We start from the raw sequence: 22,910 nt of genomic DNA, 5'->3' as shown, positions 1-22,910 counted from the left end.
GGCCGAGCGAAAGCGGAAGCTGGCGAACCCCCCTCAAGCGGTTCATGGACTAATTTACTGGCTCATTAGAGTCCCAGTTGGTGGTGGCTCTATCTATTGCTTGCAAACAAGGCAAAGGTTTTCTTTTCAATTAGGTTTACGTTTTCAAAGGACAAAACATAACAAAAACATCCAAATTGAAAAAAAACTATCTCCCTTTCGCAAACATTTAACACCGCCATTAAAAGTTCAAACTGGGTAACCTTGAACGTTCTTTTGAAGTTACACGTTATGAAACTATATGGGGAACACACGGCAGCGACTGATTGCCACTCAGTCTCAACAAAACGGTTCAAACATTCTCCCAAAGCCCTCGTCGTTCCCCGTTGTTGGGTAACAGCGTTTTTTTTGTCGCCCATCTCTGACCCTGAGAGAAAGCTGGAGGCCCACCTCCACCATGGGGACAGTTTGCCACCACACGGTCAATTGAAAAGCTCTGGCCTCTGGTTCTGGAATAGAGGCACAGATGGCAGACCTCCAACACATTTTTTCGAATTTTCTAAATGTAACGTTTGATTTAAGGAAATTTAACATATTTTAATTAAAAATATAGGAGAATTTAACAATAGTTTGAAAACAATTTAACATATTTTTCAAACAAAAATAATGTTTGATATTGAAACATGACAAATAGTAAATTAGATATATCGTCAGTTGAAAGATGAAAAATAGATAACACTTTAAACATAGATAACACTTCAAACATAATTATTTTTTTGTAGGCCGTACTTCAGTAATTTCTAAAGCAAAAGATAAAAAAAAGATGGAAATGGAAGAATATCCTTCATTCAGTTCACAGAAAAAAAAGTTGAATTTAAAAAATGAAAATTTGGTTGGTTGAATATTATTTATTTTTTGAGTAATTTTACCTCAAAAAATGTGTACAAATGTTACCCTGATGAAAATTCACCAAAAACTGATGAAAATTTACAAGTTCCATTACCATATTTTTTTCCTGTTTTCCGCAAGTATGTTTTTGAATGCGATAAATTCAAAAAAATCTCAACAAATTAGGCTGGAGTGGCAGTAAAATTTTCATGAAAAAGAAGTCATATTACATAGTAAAAAAAAACATTAGAAAAACATTACAACATTATCATTATCTTCTTAGTCAGATTAAATGAGTAATTTAACCTCTGAAAATGTGTAATTCTACCACTTTTTCAGTCTATATTGAGGTCAAATAACATCATAAAAGAGGTAATATTCAACCATCCAAATTTACACAATTTTTTACTATGTATCAATTTTATTTTCATCTGAAAATTATTTCTTTTATTTTAAGGTGGTTTTACGATTATAAAAAAAATATTTTAAAAATAACTCTACGCAGAAAAAAAATGATGGTAATATTCATCAGGGAAAGATTTTGTGTCAAAAAATAATGTGTAATAAACCTTCCAAAACTCAACATTTTTTGGTGAACAACAAAAAAAAAAAAATGAAATTTCAATATTTTAATAATTCAAAATCATTTGTTTAACTGTGTAGTTTTTCAATTTCATCTCTTATAATTGAAAAACTACACAGTTAAAGAAATGGTGGAATTATTATATTTGGAAATGGTGACAGATTTTATGTCGAAAAAATGTGTAATTTCGCATTAGGAACTGGTGAAATTTTCAACAGTTTCTGTTGATTTAGGAAAATTACTTTAAAATAAGGTAATATTCAAAAAACTTCATTTTGAATTTTCAAAAAAAAATAAAAAAATTTCTGTGTCCAATTGGGTCTTAAAATGAAGCTTAAATTTGTGATATTATGGTTCACGATGAAAGCATATTATTTCTGAGTACAATGACCCTTTTTACCACCGCAAAGTATTTAAATTAGATTTTTAAATCAATTTTGAAAAATTACCTTCGCGGCCCTTCTTGACAGAAAAGGTCCTACTTGACAGCTCGTTCCAAGGGGACCATAGTTGATATATCGAAAAAATGTTGTCTTATCATTTTTTTTTGCATTAAAATGAAAAAAAGTGACCAGAAATCGTGTTTTTTACCGTTGTACATAAAAATTAGCATATAGCTTTAGGACCCTATTAAAATTATTCTTCGACAAATTTATAAAAAATTAGGAAAGATAACTGGATTTCTTCCGGTTTTCAGGAACAAAGTACAAGATATTTTTAGCTTTTCAGCTTTTCTAGACAGTTTGGACTTACCAATGGCCTATTCATTTTGTGGCAAATCAAAATACAAAAAAATCGATGGAGGATTGCTCTATTCCAATGTAATCAAATAAACAATGAATAAAAATAATTATAAATACTTTGAAAATTAAAGAAACGCTCAACTAAATTTTGAATGCAGATATAATTTATTCGAAAACAAACATAAAAAAAATCTGTCAAAAACGCAAATTTGCGACTAGGTAAGTCTGTTATCTGTGAAGGAAAACAGGCTGAGAAGCAGTGCAAACAAAAAGCCAACCACAGTAAAAAGCCACAAAGCGAATGGTCAGCTGTACGTCATTCACTGCCGGCCCCTTTCCCTCCGCCAAGGCCCTTCATAGTTACTTTGGTGTCGCTTTTGTCAAACTGTGCATATGTAAGATGACAGCATAGCAAAGTGGGCATAATTTGTTTAAAAAAATATTTGAACTCTTAAACTTTTAAAAATTTATAAAATTAAAACCTTAAAATTCTTGAAACTTGGCAAAAATTGATCAATTTTCCCTCACAATTTTCCCAATGTGCCATCCTACGGCGAGTGTCCTGATGGTACAAAAAGTGCCATGTTTGCTCTAGGTTCCTTTTTTTCCTCATGGATGGCTCAAAGCTGGCGACTTGCAACACTATCTGTTTGTAAGGGCATAATGAGAAATGGCGGCGGCGGCTGATGATATAGATCCAGGCAAATAAATTTTAAAAATAGCATCCCCTTTTCATATCGGAAAAATGGAACACAAATAATGGAAGGAAGGACACACGTTTTGCGGGCAGGCCCAAGTGGCACGAGATCCAAACAAGATTTTGGCGCTGACACCTTCGAGGGATCAATACTGGATGGGACGAGCTAAATATTTATGAAAAGTGGTGCGGCGGTGGTGGCGACGAGGTTTGTTTTGGCAGGAAAGTTTTCAAATGAAATTATACACTCGTACCGGCGACTCGATCGGTCTTTGGTTGGGGCGTCCCTGAAGACCAACAGATGTTTCTCGTGTTGGACGAGAGCCCATTTCGTTAGTGTTGAAATAATGCGAACACTTGTTGAGTTATGCAAAACTTGCAGGTTTGCTCTGGAATGCTTTGTTCAATGAAAGGCATTGATTATTTAAATAAAAAATGGTTTTAAAATAAACGTGTATAATAATCGATGCATTAAGTCGATCGAAAGTTTACTTCAACTTGAAGGACAGGACATTTATTTTGTCCCTTTAGGCCACATATCTAACGGCTCGTTTTCCTTTTGCACCGGTTTTAATTGTTTGTAGTAATTACACACGGCAGTCAGTAAACCCCGTTTTGCGGATTAGAATGGACAAGAAGAGAGTGTGGGTTTTATTTGGTGTTGTTTTTTTTAATAACAGTAAGCTTAAACCTTAATGTTTTATTCGATTCATTCATTTCTTAATAAGTCAAAACATTCACGAGAGATCTAATCTACTCTAATCTAACACAAACGCAGCCAGTCCGGTGAAAGCATGCTGGAAAGTCTTGTGATTAGATTACGCCCCAAGCACTTTTCTTGTCATGATTAATAATTGCAGTACATCCGAGAACACCCGAAAATGTGTAACAAAAATAAAAGCGGCCAGCCCAACTGCGTTGTGTTTACCGCAGAAAGGATTCTGAAAACGGAACACATTTCACAGAATCTATAGGGGTGGAAGGATGCGTGGACATACCGTACCAAACGCTCAGATTAAGCCAAAGCGTACAATTTAAAAGAGAATATGAGAATCAATGTGAATAAACATTTTTTTGTTGAAAAGGTACCTATGAACTATCGTTTAAAAATACTCTGATTTTTCAAAACTTATATGATTCTTTTAAAGTATGACATTTCTGTCAATTCAAAGCTCAATGACAAAAAAAAAACCCAAAGAAATAAACTTCTCAATTCGGCTGTTGCGAATATTTTTCAAAGTTTTTGTTGACCGCCCCCCACCCCTCCCTTCAAAAACAACTTGAAAAATCAGGGGTCAAAAAAATATTTTTCCAAAAAGCTGAAATCAATTTTTAATGCATACCTCTGCGTTTTTCGTTAAATTTTTGTTTCTGGTCAAATCTTAAATAACTCGTGACGGAGGTACGACCTCTTCCATTTTTGAACATTCGAAAAAATACGTGTTTTTCAATAACTTGCAGCCTGAAATGGTTGTTGGGATGATCGGATTAGTTGTTAAAATTACAAAAAAAAATAACAAAGATTTGTTCGAAGAATAATTAAAAATGTTATTAGTCTGTTATTAAAATAACGATGCAATAACAAAAAATCATAACGACGAATAACAAATTTAGTGGTAAATAATATAAAGTGTTATTGGCCTAGTATTTTCAAATATCAAAAAATGTTATTCCCACGTTATTTCCGTCTGCTCGGGGAGTGAGAAATAAAAAAAAAATAAAAAAAAATTGGATAAGCTAACTTAAATGTATACTGAAACTTGTGTTTATCAAGTAATTAAACAACATTGATATTTAGAGCTTGTTTTCTTTATTCTTATTCTATACTAAAAAAAGCAATAATAAATAATTACAGTGATGATGACTAAACAAAAGCAAAGTGCTTCGTACTATCGTTGAGTCATTTACGGGGTATAAAATTACATTTACACATAAAAATACTAGTTGAATCTGGCACGTTCATGTGGTTTGTGGTTTGAGGTGTGAGAAAATTGAGCCACAATTGCAATACGAGAGTATTTCAAAATCAGTGAAGAGAAGAAAAAAAAAGTCTTGAATTTGTTTTGTTCTTCTAGCATTCGAGTTTATTCGACGGGAAAAATCGCCCTTGAGCACGTCCTCCCTCCACCCCAAAATTGATCGATATTACTCCACTCTGTTCAGTCTGGAGAAGCCGTGAATGGGCATCTCCCTCTTTTCTCCCACCCTTTTCCAGCTTGTCTTTCAACAAGTGCAGCAGATTGAAAACTTGAAATATAAAGTATAGTAACAAAATATCCGCTCAATTCGCTTTCCCTCACACTTTTCTTCGCAGCCACTTTCGCGAGGTGATTTGAATAAACCATGATATAGATCGCGATTTTCATCTTTTCAGTTTTTCTAGCGGTGGTGGGGGAGCTCTGGAAAATTGGTAAGGCGAATTACGACGCTAAACAGAGGCTGAGAGTTTTTCCCTTCCCGCTTTTCTTTTTTCCGCTTGGTCGAAGCGAAAAAGATTCCGATTGAAATGATTTATTTATTTTGGCTCTCTGCTAAAACTCCACACAGCCTCTGGTCGTCGTCGGGAAGGAGGAAATGGCATCGACTTTAACGCCGCCTTCAAAAGGTATTTTGTTTACAGGAGGGCAGCAGCGCGAACTCCTCTGCCACATTCTTTGTCCCTCTCTCACTCGGAGGCGTTTGTTTGATTTATTTATAGAGAAAGGAGCGTTTTTCTTATATAAGAATGTCAACCGGGAAAAGCTGTGGAGAATTTTGATTAAACGGTTTTGGGCTCGATTGGGCTTTGGATCTTTCCAAACACGTTTTTTTTTGAAAGTGTAAACAAATCACCGTGTTAATGTTCAATATTTCCTCTGCAATCAGTTAATTCTATATGAAGATTTGATGTTGCTATAAGCTGATGAAGATGTAAAATAAAATCAAACCTTATTTTCACACAAACGTTGAACAGTTTTCAATATTTTTGCGATTTTTTATCGATTTTTTTTGTTTGGATGAAACTTTATCCATCATTTTTCAAGTTCGAGAAAGGATTACATGATCGATTTGGTGTCTTCGACAAAGGTTTGTTATGATTGTTTGTTATGATCAGGACTCTCAGTATCCTATTTTGGGTGTAATTTAATTATGCAAAATTACTGCTTTGGAGATATATACATTTTTAAACCATTAAAAGAAAAATCAAGAGATGCTAGAATACAAATCTCGAAAATGATTGTAAATATCTACAGGACTACTCACTTGTAATACAGCTGTTTCATAATTCCGAGATTAACAATAATCTAAATGCACCCTGAAGAAATTTTTGGAAACAATTATTTTGTATTCCTAGGCAATAGAAACTTAAATCTCAGTCAGAAAAAGTCAGGAGGCGGCGTCCTCTTAGCCATAAATGCCAGACTTAATCCAAAAGAAATTGTAACTGAAAAACATTTTCAATTTGAACAAGTCTGGGCCAAAGCCACTATTGCAGGCCAAGTACACATTTTTGCATCAGTATACTTTCCGCCGGACCATGCAAATAAACAGTCGTATGAACTATTCTTTAAAACAGTAGAAATCATAACATCAAAAATGGAACCGGAAGTAAAACTTCACATTTATGGCGACTTTAATCAAAGCAAAGTCGAATTTATATCTGACCAAGAAAATGAAGCAATTCTTCTCCCAGTCATTGGGGAAAATGAAACTTTGCATTTTCTCTTTGACAATATTGCAAATTATGGACTTTTCCAAATCAATCATGTAAAAAACCAAAGAAATTCATTTTTAGACCTTTTATTCACTAACTGTATTGAAGACTTTCATGTACAAGAATCTGTAACCCCCCTTTGGAAGAATGAAGTCTTCCATACAGCAATTGAATATTCTATTTATGTCCATAAAAACACTTTGCCCATTGACTGGGAATATGAAGAAGTCCTGGAATACAATAAAACAAACTTTGTAGAAGCCAAACGTAAACTACTTGCAATTGACTGGCAAAATTTATTTAATAATGAAGGAAATGTCGACGAATTAGTAGGAAAATTCTATACGGAAATTAACACTATAACATCTGAAACCGTACCTACTAGAAGAAGACGACGTAATAACACAGGCAATAAATACCCAGTGTGGTTCACTCCACAACTAAGAAATTTAAAAAATAGAAAACAAAAAGCCTACAAACTATACAGAAACAATACAAATGACACAAATCTTCTGAATTATCTGAATATTTCCGACCATTTTTTTTCGGCACTCAATTCTGCCAACGAAGAATATAATAGTAAAGTCGAATCTGAAGTCAAATCATGCCCGAAAAATTTCTTTAATTACGTAAAATCCAAATCCAAAAGTAGTAACTTCCCATCGCAAATGCAACTGGACGAAAATGTAGGCAGTAACTCAAAAGAAATTTGCAATCTTTTTTCAAAATTTTTCAAAGAAGTATACACCTCATTTTCCGAAGAAGACCGCGACCGCGACTACTTTTCATATATACCGGAATTTCCAAATGACGTCTCAGTCAATTCTTTGTCAGAAACGGAAGTACGCCAGGCATTGAAGGACTTAGACTCATCAAAAGGACCAGGACCCGACGGAATAGCACCTGCATTCCTAAAGAACCTTGCAGAAGAATTGACATTTCCACTGCATCATCTTTTCAACATGTCAATAAATACTGGAAAATTCCCACAAACATGGAAAAAGTCTTTTTTGGTGCCTATTTTCAAGTCAGGCCCAAAATCAGACATACGTAATTATCGCGGAATTGCCCTTTTGTCTTGCATTCCAAAACTTTTCGAATCTATTATAAATGAAAAAATCTTTCAGCAAGTAAAAAACCGCATTACATGTAAACAGAACGGCTTTTTTAAAGGCCGCTCTACTAGCACCAACCTTTTAGAATTTGTAAATTTTACACTGAATGCAATGCATAATCGCAATTTCGTAGAAGCAATTTACACAGACTTTAGTAAGGCATTTGACAGAATCGACATACCATTATTAATCTTCAAACTGCAGAAAATTGGAATTCAACCGAATCTTTTGGAATGGCTTAAGTCATATTTGACTAAGCGCGAACAAATTGTTCGCTTCCAAAATGTACTATCGGAATCAATTCACGTCACCTCTGGGGTTCCGCAAGGATCCCATCTAGGACCTCTTCTTTTCATCTTGTATGTAAACGACATTTCCTTCATTCTTAAAAAAATTAACGTACTTGTATATGCAGACGACATGAAATTGTATATGGAAATAGGAAATGCCAATGACAGTCATGTATTCCAAAACGAAATTAATCTTTTCTACACATGGTGTAGTAAAAGCCTACTCCAATTGAATGTAAAGAAATGTAATTCCATTGCCTTCAGCAGAAAACATGAAACACCAAACATAACAGTATTATTAGGAAACCAACCAGTAGAAAAATGCAAAGTAGTACGTGATCTAGGTGTCATCCTAGACTCACAACTAACTTTTGTAGAACACTATAACACAATAATAAACAAGGCAAAAAGTACATTAGGCTTTATAAAGCGCTTTGCATTCAACTTCCAGGACCCGTATACTATTAAATTACTCTATATAACGTATGTCAGGCCACTCTTGGAATACTGTAGTATCGTCTGGAATCCATACTATGCCGTACACCAAGCACGTATTGAATCTGTCCAAAAACAATTCTTACTGTACGCACTACGTAAACTTAACTGGACTGCATTTCCTCTCCCATCGTATGAAGCACGCTGCATGCTCATAAACATACAATCATTACAAGAACGTCGTAAATTTGCCATGCTCTCTTTCATCAACGACATTATTTCTCAACGCATACAGTCAGCAGCATTATTTTCAGAAATACGCAATAGTATTCATGAACCAAGCCGTACTCTTAGACATTCACAACTTTTTAGAATAACTGCATACACGACAAATTATTTAAAAAATTCGCCATTAAATCAAATGATGCGCTTTTATAATGAAAATTCACAGTACATACATTTCGACATGTCTAAACCGGAACTACGAAAAAATCTGTACAATAGAAATAATATCTAGTATGTAAGAAAATTGTAAGTAGTCTACATAAGCTTGACGAATAAACAATAAACATTTATTCAATATATGCAATTCATGTGATAAACAAGTCACTTTAACCTTCTGGAGATGTTTTTTTTAAATGTCAACAAAATTAATCAATGGAGTCGGGGGAGCCAAATCACGTGTACCGGCGCCTTCCGGAAATGACTATTTCAGTTTTCAATGGTATTTATAGGGGATCATGTGGTGAGAATCCCGGGAGGTCGTTGCTTAGATCAATATGCTAGATAGAACACGGGAATTCATCAGGTTGAGAGGTTTTGCTTGGAAGGTGAAATATGACGCAACTAATTATAATGATCAAAAATAAAAATAGTTCCTCAAATGACGACAATTCATAAGTTCAAATCTATGGCGCAATAGTTCAATTGAAAATCCTTTCCCCGTGCTTCCAAGAGCGTTTCATGATAAGGTGAAAAAGGGGAACAAGTTGGGTCGTGTGGGTGGAGGGTGACACTTATTACGAACCGATAATAGAATATATACTATATAGAGAGAGAGAGAGGTGGAATAAGGTGGTTGTGTTTTGTGCCGCAGGAAGAAAATTTGACGTCAGCACTCTGAGGCAACCTGAGCTTCTCTCGATAGAACGACGCAATAGGAGGGGGGAAAAGTGGTTGGTTGGCGGCTGTTGTGAACAAGTTCCAATTGTTCCTGTCAGAGTGTAATATAAAGGAAAGCAAGGTGAAACTGAAGAAAAGTACCTCCGCGCGATGGTATGAAGCACTTTTCAATATCGGTTCGGTGAAGTGGAAAACTTGAGTTGTGCGATTGATGGATTGGGTGTAGCGAGAGTTTCTATTTTTTTTTGCAAGCAATAATAAACTTTTGTAATTTTCATGTTTAAATCAGACCATTCCTTGGAAAGTTTAAAAGAACGACAGAACAAATTATGGTTACTTACGCTTTATAAGCTCTTTCAAGTGAGCCAAGCTGCTATTAAATGCATGATTTTATTCAGAAAGTTTAATTTAATTTTCAAATTATAAATGACGTATAAAAATATAATTCATTATGAATTTTCAAAAATGTACTAACATTTTGAGTTTTCTACAATATGGGTATCAAATGATCAAATTATTCATACATTTCGAAAGTATTGATACAAGAAAATACTAAAAAAAATCACAACTACTTATTTTTGAAAAAGTTCAAAACAGAAAAAAATAGTTTGCAAAATAAAAATATGTAATTTTGTAAAAGTTTTGTGTTCTATTGCAATAAGCAAAATCTTGAGTTTTTCTCGAAAATACGTAGTTTTGTAAAAACTGTTTAAAAAATATTATTACTCTTAAAAAGTGTGAAAAATTCCTGAAGATTTTGCACCCATATTGTAATTTTTTTCTGTACATTTCGTAAAAAAAACTAAAATTGTCTGTACTTTTTAGAAAATAGCTTGAGTATTTAAAAAAAAATCTTTTCGAAATGTATTTAAATTCCCAAACATTTGGAACCCACATTGCAGAAAGTATAAATTTTTGTTTAAAAAATAGTTTTGTGAAATTTTTTTGAATTTTTGAATTTTGAAAAAAAAAAACTTGTAATAATGATTGAAAGGTATAAATAATCCTGATCATTTGATAACTATACATATTATTAAAAAAAATGGAATTTTCGGTACTTTTTCAAAAGTACGCGGTTTTGTGAAAATTTGGAGTACCTTAAAAAAAGCAATATTACTTTCGAAGTTCCCCCTCCCGCCCAGAGCCGGACAAAAATGCATTTTAAAAATATAGGAGAAAATACGTATTTTCGTGAAAATATTGATGTAATTTTAAATGTAATGGATAGCTCACATTATCCCGATTCCAAAACACGATAATTTTGCTTATTATTTACATCAAATTCGAATTATTTTCTCAATATTTCATCGCCGCCAACTTGTATTTAAAAACTTTTGTTCACTTTAAAGTAGTTTAGGGGCTTCTTAAGCTCAAAATTAAAAAATAAGACAACGAAAAAAAAAATATTTTTTTGTGATTCGATGTTAGTCAAAGCGCTGACAAAGTTGGCCCCTTAACAAAATTACAATTTTCAAAAATTGACAAAATTACAAACAAGTCAATGCTTCCAAATACTTTTTGAAGATCAAAAATAAGTAGAAACAAGGAATGGAGAATGGATAAATGTAGATGTTTGGCAAAATTTTAGATCGATGTCCGTTTAGAGTTAACGTGAAGACTTCCATCATTGCCATAATTTTTCGTTCAAAGATATAAATTTTGCGTTTCTTTCAATATTTTGACAAAATTCTTTCTACAAGTTGTTTAGAATAGTGCTCTACACATGCTGATACTTTTTGGTACCGATTATCACATGCTTATCACATGCCGGCACATGCTGATTCCGTTTGGTGCAGAAATTCGTTAAATTCAATTTTAATACAGAATATTTTAGAGTGATGATCAATTTTCATTGAAAATGATTAAGTGGGTTGAGCTGTTAATGGTTAAAAGTTAAAAGTAATTAAAATAACACTTTATTCGAATACTTAATAATGTGTATTTCATGAGAAACAATTATTATGATTATCATTTAAATATAGTCCAGACTCGATTATGCGAAGTTTTGATTATTCGAAGTTCGATTATCCGAAGGTTTGTATAAGACTCGGATAACCGAAAAAAAAAGTTTTTTTCATTTTCTTATTTTTAACATTGAATTCGAGTTTTGTGACCCCTTAGTCAATTTTGAATGGTAATTTATCAGTATTTCGTAACCACCATTTTGGCCGCCATCTTGGATTTAAAAAGTCTAAACCACTTTAGAGTAGTTTAAGGGTCCTACTAAAGCTCGACAATCAAAAATAAGACAAAGAAAAAAATATTGTTTTCGTGATTCGATTATCCTAAGATTCGATTATCCGAAGTGAAATTTGTCTGAGGCCTTCGTATAATCAAGTCTGAACTATATTGATAAAAAAGCAATGATTCATTAATGTGTTTAGCATATTTGTGGAACCGGATATTTTTCCGATAATAAAGCCCAAATCGTTTATTTATCCACAATGAGTAAGTTCAAACAATCGACCGAATCCCACTGATCCAATTAAAGCACTGGTGTACCAATGATAACAACAATCCCAAATGTGTTCGCCCAAACCCAGGTCTCTAATCTATGTTTGGTTAGATATTGTCTTTCCCTGCTGGCCAAAAATAACAGAAACAACAAAAAATAAATAAAAAGAATGCTGCCTCTTAATCAGCAGCAGCACTTCCTTCCCTGTTTATGTTTTATTCTCTCTCTTTCTTTCTCTCTTCACATCGCAAATGTGCGAATGCGAATGTGAATCGAATGGGTGGTTTGGATTAGAGCAACGCGCGCGCGGACAAATAAAAGAAAAAAAAAACAAGGTGCACAAGAAAACCGGCACATTTGTTTACCTTCCCAAACCGATGTTCGACCACCCCTCCCCTTCTCCTCCTCTTCACGCTGTAGGGGAAGGTGGGGAGAGACTGGGCCATCTGCCAGCAGAACTAAAACCAACTGAACATTGGAGTGGAGAGAGAGAAGGGGAGTAAATATTTGTAAACTCACCTTGAAATAGCTTAAATAGCGCGTGCTTAGACCGCGACTAAGCTTAAGCCGCTCGCTCTTGTTTAGGCTTGATGGTGTGAGTGGGGTTGTGTACGCGGACGGTTTAGCCGGGGAGTCGCCGCCGCTGCTGGAGGTGTGGGTGGCCTCCACGAACCCTAACAAAACGCACTCAGCCAATAACTATAATGAATCACTTTTCAATTAAGTTCTTTTCACAATCGGCAACACTCGACTCTCTCTCTTTCTCTGCTTGTTTCTCTTTCTTGGAGATAACACTCGCTCGCTCTATCGCCGAATTTTCAGCGCACGCACACACACAAACAAAACAATGCCTGTCGTCTGTAAGTGTGTGTGTTTGTATCGAGGGTGGCGTGGAAAAACGAACACCCAGATAAGTGAGTTTTCCTTTTGGCCTGAGCTTTCTTCTTGATTTTCTGATTTTCCCGCACGCACGGCCTGCTAGAATTGCTTGCCGACACACAGACACACGTGCGCGCACAGTGCACGCACACACTGCCAAATTCACACAAACACAGGCGCGCACGTTTTTTTTCGGGGAGCTATCGAAGCTGGCACGGACTGCTTGCTGCTTGTTTGCCTCTTCTGCTGGGGTTGCTTCGATGGACGACGACGGAAAACTCTCTCACACTCCCCAAAAATACAAGTGTGAATGCTGTGGGGCTTGGAAAATGCACCACCCCTGCCTGTGTGTCTCGGCCTGCGTTTTTCCTCGAGCTTGAGGAGATTCGTCCGGAGTCCGGAAATCTGGACCACCTTACAACCTAGTAGATCGTCACAGCAGTAGCTGCGGCGGCCGCAGGAACCTTCTTCACCAGAAGTATGTCCTCGCCCCGTTGGTTTGACATTTTCACGGATCCCTTGGAAAATTCGCCAAACTGGTGGTGGGCGCTCGGAGATTTTCACTTCACCACCAAAACTCAGCAGGCTGGCTGTCAAAGGATTTTCCACAAAAGAACCCAACTTCCGTCCAAGTAGAATCCGGGAGACGGCCTGGCCAACCCAAGATCCGCAAAACTATCTTCGGAACAACAGGGAACCAGGGGCAAACGACACGACGGGCGACGGACCACGGATCCCGACGGCGAGACTATGACGAACGACACTCCAAAAACATCTGTCAAGCTGAGGCTCAGAACCGACCGACGAACCGCAGCTGAGCTGAGCGAGGAGAGCAAACAGCAAAAACGTTCGAGCAATTTTCTTTGGGTGATATCAGCAGCAGCAGCAGGCCAGGCGGTGTGCCATTTCTCTGAGAGGAACCAGGTTTTGTGAGAGAAGGCGTAATCCAACTAGAAGTGATGTGATCATGCTTGTTGAAAAATAACCATGGCAGAAAATACTTTGAATTGTAAGCTATTAAAACTATAGTTAAAACACCATGCGTCTCCTTCCATAGTAAAGAGGAGCCCCATCTACCATCCACCATGTGTCTCCATTTTAGTTTAAGTAGACGCATGGTGTTTTGAATATATTTCTCGAGTTTTTTTTAAAGTCTAATCTAATCTAATCAGACCCTAGCGCAGCCAATCTTTCGAAGGGATCCTGGAGAGTGCCTTAGGTTAGATGACGCCTAGCACTCTTCTTGTCATTTATCGAGAAATTAAAAGTGAGAGTGTGTGCAACATGGAGTTGAACTTTCTATGAAGTTGCTGTGAAGATTACCATGGCACTTTGAAAAGTTTAACTCCATGTTGCACACACTCTTACTTTTAATTTCTCGATTAACATTTGTAGTGCGCCATTGCATTAGGGCATCTCCACCGCAGGGACCTAATTGCGTTGCAAAGCTAATTTGGCACCCGCGTCAAGCCCACCGCGGTACTTGTGCGAGAGCTAATTTAGGTTCGAGTTCATCCGTGTTCATCCGAATCTAAACAAAACTCAGGTTAGCTCCGGGATCTACCTGGAGCAAATCGTCTGACGGATGGTTTTTTCAAGCAAAACAATGTAATTAGGTGAATGTGAGTTTGTAAACAAAAAGTTTATCCTGCTCACGTCAGTAAATGTTTACATTAGGAGTGATGATTGATTTTTCGATTTCAATTCTTCGAGTTTGGAGATATTTTCCCTCCTGTGCAGCAAGTTTACGCATGAAAAATGACTTTTGGCCACCTTTTGGCAATCTGGGGTGATGCAGTTTAGTTTTTGAGGTCAGATCTTAAATTCTTAAATTCTCAAATTCTTAAATTCTTAAATTCTTAAATTCTTAAATTCTTAAATTCTTAAATTTGTTTTGTATTTTTGATAAAAATAGTGTTTTTTTTCGTAAATTTTTATTTTCGAATTTCTAAATTCTAGGGTTTTAAGCTTTTGGAATTTCGACTTGTAATTTCTGTTTTTTTTTATAAATTGTTGAGCTTTTGAATTTATAAATACTTTAATATTAAAATTATTATTCAATTCTGCATATTTTTAATTTTGAAAATAGATAGAAAATAGATATTTGTATGATAATTGTGATTGCCTCTCACCCAGTCGGCCTGGGTTCGATCCCAGAAGGTCCCGGTGGCAAATTTTGAGACGAGATTTGTCTGATCACGCCTTCCGTCGGACGGGAAGTAAATGTTGGCCCCGGACTAACCTAAAAAAGGTTAGGTCGTTAGCTCAGTCCAGGTGTAGGAGTCGTCTCCCTGGGTCCTGTCCTGGTGGAGTCGCTGGTAGGCAGTTGGACTAACAATCCAAAGGTCGTCAGTTCGAATCCCGGGGTGGATGGAAGCTAAGGTATAAAAAGAGGTTTGCAATTGCCTCAACAATCAAGCCTTCGGATACCTAGTTTCGAGTAGGAATCTCGCAATCGAGAACGCCAAGGCAATGCTGTAGAGCGAATAATTTGATTTGAATTTGATGATAATTGTCAAGTTTTTTTTTCACTCTGGTTTACTTCATTTCGATCCCGGCCGTGTGGATCAATTGGACAGCGCACTGGACACACAATCCAGAGGTTGCTGGTTGGTACTAAGCAATAGTGGCCGACATGTCTGCCGACAGCTATAAAGACAACTTCTTTTTTTACTCCATTTCGACCATAAAACTATATCTGTCCATTTAATTTCAAAATTCTGCATTCGGCGGGGATTTTCAATATTATTATATCGTAAACAAGATTATCAATATGATTGTGGTTTTCAGTCGCATTCAAAAAGGAAAATTCCAATTCTTCGATTCATATTGCAAACAAGCACCGTGCGAAGAAACGTCAAACGCCACTTTTCGTTTTTGTTACTTTTTAGTTGCGTACCGCTTAAGAAAAATCTTTTCGTTGCCCTTTCCCTGACCATTTTTTTATATGGAGTTTTGCGTTCCTTCCAATCTGCCTTTACGGTACTACTATTCAAAATATTTTTAAATCAAATAAAAAAATAATAAAAAAAATGTATCCGTATTTTTATTTTACTCCCTACCCTATATTTATTTTTTTTATAAATAATTTAAAAATGTTCAAATCGGTTAAGTTATTTTATAAATTTTGAACATTCATGTTTAAATTTTTTGTGATGGTTTGCTTATATTAAACATAGGTGGCTGATAATTTTTTATTTAAAAAATACCAAAATAAACATAAATTCCACAATTTTTCAATTTAATAAAGTCGTTTTGAACCAAATAACTCATTTCTTTAATATTTATTAAAATTTGATAATCAAAATAAATGTATCTTCAACCAAAACGAATACAAACAATTCTAAAAATCGCTGAAAAAAATTGGCCACCGGCAGCTCGGGGACTTCTCGAGCACCTATCTTGGCTACTCGACGGATCCCCGATGAACTTTTTCTTCGCTGAATGAACTCGAAGGCTAATTTAGCTTTAGCTTTGCTACCCGCGGTGCGAATGTTGGGGTGCAAACATGTCGGGAGCAAATCGAATGAACTCTTTTAAAAATTTGAAATTGATATTTTATAGATTTAAGCAAACAATTAGGACATATAATGCAATTGGAAGCATGTTCTATCATACTAGAACATAGTTTCATTGATTTTGGTCAACAAAACGGCTAAAATTGGAAAATGAATAAATTAGATCCCCGCGGTGGGCTTGATTCAGTAGCCAAATTAGCTCCCAGCGGTGCGGAAACGTGTATTAGCTACGGAGCAAAGCTAAAACTGGGGATCCAACCGATAGGTTTGCCACGCAATTAGATCTCTGCGGTGGAGATGCCCTTAGAATGCATTGAAACATCACAAGCGTTAAACCGGCCAGGCCTACTGCGTAAAGCCGTATCGCAGAGATGACTCGTAATTGGGTTGAGTTTGAGCACTTAGTGTTCGAACAACAACACAATTCTGAATCGACAGGGGAGGAAGAAGCGTGGGGACACACCACCATACGCTCCGAGATTTTGGTTGTATTCGTTGGGAGCACCATGCTAAGAAGGTTTGGTACTCCGGGACCCTCTGTGATGGGACATTGTATTTCCACGAATGCCCTGGACACTATTTGCCGTGGTTATAGCGCCACAACTCGCTCATTTCTCGAGTTTTTTTAAAGTTCCTATAAACAAAATTTTCACTTTTTTGCTTTTTGGGTGTTTTTTAATACCCGTGACTCAAGGCGGTTCTAAAAACACCCAAAAAGCAAAAATTAAAAATTTTGTTTATAGGACCTTTTCAAAAAAAAAAAAAAAAACTCTAGGTTTTAACATCTTACAATTAAAAGTTATTTACTCCGAAAAATTCAACTGTTTCTACATTTGTTCATTTCCGAGTTTTTTTTTATAAAGGGGGAGGGGGGGTGTTGGGATTTCCAAAAAAGTTTCCACGTGGTTTGTGGATGGTCCCTCTACAAAAAACATTTTTTCTCTTTTTTTCTGTTTTTCTTGTTTTTTTTTTTACAGAATGATATCATTATCATTTAAATTTTAAAAAAATCTTAGATGCATAGGTTAAGACATTAAAAAATAATGCAAACTTATTAATGCATAACAAATTAGGAATGTTAGTAAAAACACAGCCAAAGTTGAAAAAAATAACATTTTAAAATCAATTCGCAAAGTTACATAAAACATGTCAAACATCCATCCCTATTTTTTTCTAAAATTTCAGGAGTTCTTCTTTCCTATGCTTTTGATGTTCAAAAATTGGTTGAAAATTTTATTTTTGTCGAATTTTTAATTTAATTTGTATTTTTTTATACAGTTTTTGAGAATTTATGTTTAAAATTGAAAATTGTATTATGCAAAAGGCAAATTGTGTTGTGCAAAAGGCCATTGCAATTTTTATTTCAAGTTTTTGTTTTCCTGAAAAATCATAGGGGACCATTCATAAACCATGTGGACACTTTTTTGGAAATCTCCCCCCCCCCAATCGTGGACAATTTCCATACAAAAGACATATTTTTGTAGGGAGCGTGGACTACCCCCCCCCCCCAAAGGTGCCCACATGGTTTAAAAAAAATTGTCTAAAATTCACATTTTCATTAGAAAAAAAAAAGATTGTGAACAATACATAATACCTACATTGAATATCGCTTATTTATGTTTTTGTTAATCAAATAAAGAATTATTAATTTTTTTACAAATTTTGAATTTCGTGACTACAGACGAAACAGTTTTTGGAAAAAAAATATTTTCGCAAAGTCATTGAAATTTCGCATTTATACTCGAAATTTTCAATTTTATTTATTGGCAGGAAATTAAAAAAAACATATCACGCCTTGGCAAAACTGAAGCGTTTACCGACTTCAACTTTAAAAATGTTGACTTGTGTTATAAGAATTACCCTCACAAATTTTCGATTAAAAAAATTAAAAAATACAAGGATATACATCACCGCAGTTTTTTTGGGAGAAAACGTTTTTTCAATTTAATGTTAACCATATGCAAAATTAGTAACAAATTTGTTTTGTCAATTGTAAATTGTTCAAAATAGTTTTGGTAACGTAAATTTTTCGATTTTTAATTGAATGTAATATTTACTCTTAAGATTTTAAAATAATGAATATGTTGTTTACTATGCGTCTGAAAAAGATAAAAAAATCATAGAAACACATTTTTCAGGATTTTTTTATGTATTTTGAATACTTATTTTAGGCCGCTGCAAATATTTTTCAAAGTGTATGTCCCCCCCCCCTTTAAATTGGCCAAAAAAAAAGAGACAACAATTTTGTTTTCCAAAAATTTCAAAATGTCAATGGAAATACATAAAAGATGAATCAACTAAAAACATCTTCCTGCGTTTAAATTCAGATTTAGCATGTTTAGGCTCGAATGAAATTATTTTGAATTATTGTGAAATTTAAATGTACATTATCGTATAGAGTTTTGCGAAAATCAAAATGTTCGTCAATAATTAAATATTTTCAAAACTAGGTAGGGGAAATTCTCGTATGTTTGGCAGGTTAAGAACTCGCTCCTAACTCCATCCAATTTGCTGATTTTCACTATTTAAACAACTAATTTTGCAAAACTTTTGATAGAATCTTGCTTGCTCATTTCTTATTAAGCTATTTATCACTCGATTTCAGTTGAAAACGCTTTTTATCAGCTTTAATTGAATGACAAAGTTCTGACCTACCAATTAGAGGCACGCTGGAATTAGATGCTGTTTCCCTACTTCACGATTTTATCATTTCAATAAAAAAGTGTTGTAAAAATCATTACATACCAAAAAAATTGTCTTACATTCAGTATAGATATATAGATTTAAAAAAACGGGACTAGCTGGCAATTTAAAAACTGAATTCATAGTCGTTACCATTGAACGATATCTTGTAACAAGATGCATGTCTGATCTTGTTTTTCACTTTTGAGTTATTCCAATACCTTTCTGGTCCGAATAACCGCTACAACAGTTCTTCACCTCACACTTCGCGAGTAACACGATATCTCGCTGTCTCTCGGAGCTTTTGTGTGCGGCTCTCTCTCTGGGCCAAATTGGCGAGTACATCGCACCGCGTTAGAATTGCGCTTTGCATGTGGTGTGTGGCAGAGCACTGAACGGTGGCGGTGGTTTATATCACATTACACGACGACGGCGGCGACTTTTGATAGCTTTGCTAGATGTACACGGGCGTTATTGCTTCCTTGAGCATATGCGTTTGATGGCGGTTTTGTCGTCGAGATGTTCCTCTATATTGGTGCATTCACCGTTTTGAAGTGGCTTTTGTAATGGTCAAACATTAGTAAATCACATTTGCTCTTATTGCTTGACTTGAATAACTAATTTTAAGAATTGAATAAAATACAATTGGATTGCTATAAAAACTAGATTATATTTCAATTGATAAATAATACTAAATCAAATGGCATTAAAACCATAACAAAGTTTGACCAACTAGTCACACAGTGTTGCTTACTCGCTCTAGATGGGTCCGCTGGCAAACAACAAAATACCATGCGCTCTCGCGCCGTCTTTTCTCTCTCGCTGCTTGGATCGCGATTTGGTGGTCGTTTCGCGTGCCACAAAACAGTCGGAACGAACACATTGACGGAAATGTCATTCGATTCGCGCGATAGAGTTACCATAGTAACGATTTAAATTTTTTCTTGAATTTTCATAAAATAAAAGAATTAGTAGTTTATGCAAAAATACAAGTTTATCAAAAAAAAAAAAAAAAACAAACAAACAAAAAACAAACAAAAACATTATATAAATTTGCATTAGAGCAGTTCTCTCAGATATCTTTTGAAGGAATTTTTTGATCGATTTGGTGTTTTCGGAAAAGTTGTGGACAAGGAAAAACTGAAAAAATGATACGCAGTAAAGAAAAATTTGGTGATTTTTTATTAAAATTTTTGTCACTAAAACTTGATATGCAAAAAAAAATATATGGAAACACTAATGATGCAAAATGGCTTCTTTGAGGATATCGAAGGCACCAAAAAAGTTTCTGCTGGATTAAAAAATACAAAAATTAAAATTCCAAAATAATACCGATTTCGCGTATATCACCTCCGTGTACGCACGAGAGCAAGCAGCAGTGAAGTGCTCAGTGCTCCATCGTTTTTTCGGATTTTTTCGTCGCTATTGATTGTGATTACCCGCGAGTTTGCTTCTCCAGCATGCCAAAGGCCGGCCGTGGCCGTGGCAGTTCGAGTGCGGCCTCGAAAAACCCGCGAAGTTCGTCTACCGGCCGTGTGCAAAAAGGTAAACAAAACAACGCCGTGTCGACCGCCATCGCGCAGGGGAGCGTGAGCGCAGAAGGCATCGATAAAAAGTTACTACATCCCGGATATGTTCCGAGATCACCAGTGCGAACCCGTTCCGGTACCTCCGGTGCCACAACCAGTGGCACATCAACATCCGCCAACATCCCCATCAGGAACGAGTTCCAGATGCTGAGCGACGACGAAGAAAACAACAACAACACCGACGGTAGTAGCACTACCGACGACGACGACGATGATGATCGTGCACGGAAAAAAGTGTCGACGTTAAAAAAGAACAATTCTCCTACGGAACGAAGACCACCTCCAATTTTTGTTTTGGACACGTTGGCGGACGATGTTGACGAGGTGCTGGAAGGCCTCGGATATTGTCTAAAAATCGGCAAGTCGTCAGTGCAAGTGATCACACTGACCAAAAAGAATTTCGACCTGGTGCTTGAAGAATTGAAGCGTAGCAACTTCAACTTCTACACATTCAACCCAGAGAAGCCCCCTGTCAAGGTCGTCTTGCAGGGTTACCAAGACCGTCCGGTTTCCGACCTGAAGAAGCACCTTTCGGACGCCGGAATAAAACCGCGGGAGATAAAAGTGCTCTCGCGCAAAACAACGGTAACAGGTACCCATACACTGTACCTGTTGTACTTCGACCGCGGCACCGTCAAGATCCAAGACCTGCGGCGGATTAAGACGTTGGACGGTTTTTGGGTAAACTGGCGGTTTTACTCCAAGAACCCAACGGACGTAGCGCAATGCCACCGTTGCCAGAAATTCGGCCACGGCTCGCGGAACTGCAACCTCCGGCCCCGCTGCGTGAAGTGCGGTGAGTCACACCTCTCGGAGGCGTGCGCACTGCCACGAAAGGCGGACTTGGGGGACAAGGCAGAACAAACCAAGCCGCGCGTAAAGTGCGCGAACTGTGACGGCAACCATACCGGCAATTACCGCGGATGCATCGCGCGCAAGGCCTACCTCGAGGAGCAGGAAAAGAGAAAGAAGAAAGCAGCAGCGTCCCACTCTCCTCAGCGAAGTACGAGCGCAGCCGTTCCTGCAGCAGGACAGCTTACGGTTCCAGCGGAAAACTCAGCGTTCCCTCCTGGTTGGGGGCGTTCGTTCGCCAGCGTGGTCGCTGCCGGTAGCGGCAGTACGGCCCAGCAAGAAGTCACCGGGGAAGATCTCTTCACCCTGCCGGAGTTCTTTGCTCTCGCGGGGGAGATGATGACGCGGTTTCGGAGCTGCCGGAATAAGGCGGAACAATTCCTGGCCCTTGGGGAGCTGATGATCAAGCACATCTATAATTGATATTTTTTCTGTGATCTAGTGTTAAGCTTTCTCTTTATCTATCCTTTTCCCATTGCACTTTCTGTAAGTTTTTTGAAAACTTTTTCTTACTCTTGCCTTCTATTTAATATTTATAAGTAATAACACATTCGATTGAATTACGATGTAACACACAGCTGAAAGGAACTCCAAAACTCTGTTATGTACCTAAATGAACTCATTGTAACTTGATTATTCACAAATAAACCGAATTGAATTGAAAAAAAATACCGATTTCGTAGGGAATTGTTCATTAGCCTTAAGTGCAATCTTACTTTCTTCGTTTTGGGATCATTTGATGATTTAGAAAATAAAGAATGTTTTTTTTTTATTTTTTTTTGTTTCTTCAATTAGGTATTCAAAGCATTCATTTCATATATTTTAACAACTCGATTTGAATAATTGAGTTCCTTTCAAATATTAGAGTTCAATTCAAGAGTTGAAAAAGTAAAATATCACGTTTCCAATTGAAATTCACACTTCAAACGATTGTGGATAAAATGTTTGTTATTTTTGCCTTGATTTCTAAAAAATCTTCAGATTTCACAGGATTTCGCGGAAATAGTGGAATATCACGAATTTCACGCTGTCCGCGAAATAGTGAACATTCACTAACCCTAATTATTACCTTCAGAGTTGAATTTTATTATTAATATGTTTGAAAAAAAAAAGTATATTTTTGAAATATTTTTTGAAGTTTATGTCCCTCGACTCTGACCAAAGTCGAGGGGGGAGGGAGGGGGGCAAAAAATAAAAAAAATATAAAAATTGAAATTACGAGCCATGGTTTCAACATTTGAATGAAAAAAGTGTTTTAAAATGCATTATACACCTGTCCAGTTGTTTTGCCATCATTAGTTTCCAAAATATCAAAAATTTGACGAAATGTTTGTTTTTTTTGCGAAAAATAAAATTTTTGCGGTGCTGTGCATTGGAATTTCATAAAAA

This window comes from Culex pipiens, chromosome 3 (genome assembly GCF_016801865.2).
Source record: "Culex pipiens pallens isolate TS chromosome 3, TS_CPP_V2, whole genome shotgun sequence".
NCBI classification, from domain to species: domain Eukaryota; kingdom Metazoa; phylum Arthropoda; class Insecta; order Diptera; family Culicidae; genus Culex; species Culex pipiens.
This window is presented reverse-complemented; position numbering follows the sequence as displayed.